This window comes from Microtus ochrogaster, unplaced genomic scaffold (genome assembly GCF_000317375.1).
Source record: "Microtus ochrogaster isolate Prairie Vole_2 unplaced genomic scaffold, MicOch1.0 UNK138, whole genome shotgun sequence".
Classification (NCBI taxonomy): domain Eukaryota; kingdom Metazoa; phylum Chordata; class Mammalia; order Rodentia; family Cricetidae; genus Microtus; species Microtus ochrogaster.
In genome coordinates this window covers 475,384-476,745 of record NW_004949236.1, presented here as the reverse complement: position 1 = coordinate 476,745, position 1,362 = coordinate 475,384, and the positions used below count along the sequence as shown (strand labels likewise).

At 38.7% G+C, this 1,362-nt stretch overlaps 1 pseudogene; it reads left to right on the top strand.

Moving 5' to 3' along the window:
• LOC101991924 overlaps window positions 1–1,001 on the top strand; it is a 7,990-nt pseudogene extending 6,989 nt beyond the window's left edge.
• Window positions 1,002–1,362: the final 361 nt, after the last annotated feature.

Here is a 1,362-nt window from a genome sequence, read left to right as displayed (position 1 = left end):
AAGACTTAGACTCCTTAGGATAAAATGTTTATTAAAACATTTAGCATAAATTCCCTGCTTAATATTGTTAAGCCGGTTGTAATTCTTGTAATGCTTGATATCCGTTTCTAGTGTATATAGTTTTGTATTGGGTTTAGAACTCTCTTATTAAAAAAAGGGGGAAGGTGCTGTGGGAGCACATTCCACTCATTTAGCCAATAGCATTTGAGATACCAGCCCACTTGGGTATGGTCTCTTACACTGTAAATGCAGCTGAAAAGCATGTTATCTCACTCTCTGGCATCCCAGCTTCCCACAGCATGGTGGCAGCAGCATGGGTGGCAGTGGGACTGGTCCTTGGCACTGGTACCTGCTAATGCATCTACTGGCTGATTGGAGGCTGTCACCTGCATCCCTCACAGTCCAGAGAAGACTTAACCAGTGGTTCCTACGATGAGGTTTTAAATGTTGAACAACTTGAGAAACTTCTATACCTGCTGGAATTGACTGATGAGTCTATAATTGTTGAAAAAGGCTTGATCACCCTGGTTAATATGTAGCCTTCTTAGCTAATCAATCCATTATTCATGAATTGGGTGGTATCCCAATCATTAAAAAAAAACTCTATGAACCACAGTATTAAGAAGAAAGTATTAAATAAACTAAATAACCTGAATGTAAATATTGAGAATCAAGTCAAGATAAAGGTATATGCCCAGTGAGTCTGTAAGTATGTGTCTAAGATCCTCTGAACTCTGCTGTGCAGCTGACTGGACTGAGGCTGCTCACAAACATGACTGTCACCAATGACTTCCAGCATCTTCTCAGTAGCTACATCACTGGTCTTCTCCACCTGTTGCTTACTGGGAACACAAACACCAAAGTTTAGATTTTAAGCTGCTTTTGAAGTTGTTTGAGAATCCAGCTATGACAGAAGGACCTTCCACACTAGCTTGTTCCTTTTCTGAGACTCTTAACAGTGGGAGAGTGTATCTCTGAGTAGCTTTTACTGTTCTTGAGCCTTTTTTCCTCCTATGAGATTTTCTTGTCAAGCATCAATATGAGAGATTTTTTTCTGGTCTTATTATCATTTGTTTTATGCCTTTTTGAGTCCTGCTCTCTTCGAAGAGGAAAGGCAGTGGATATGAAGGACTAGGGGGTTGAGGGAGCTAGGAAGAGTGGGAAGAGGAAAACCTGTGAATGGTATTTATTGTATGAAAGAAGAATCTCTTTTTCATAATAATATAAAAGTTCCCTCCTTTCAAATAAGTCTAAGTTTGAGTGTCATGTTTATATAAGACTAGTTGTATACCCTTGCAGCCTTTAATATTCTTTTTTTGTTCTGTTCTGTCCACTTGTTAATTTGATTATTATTAATTTCTT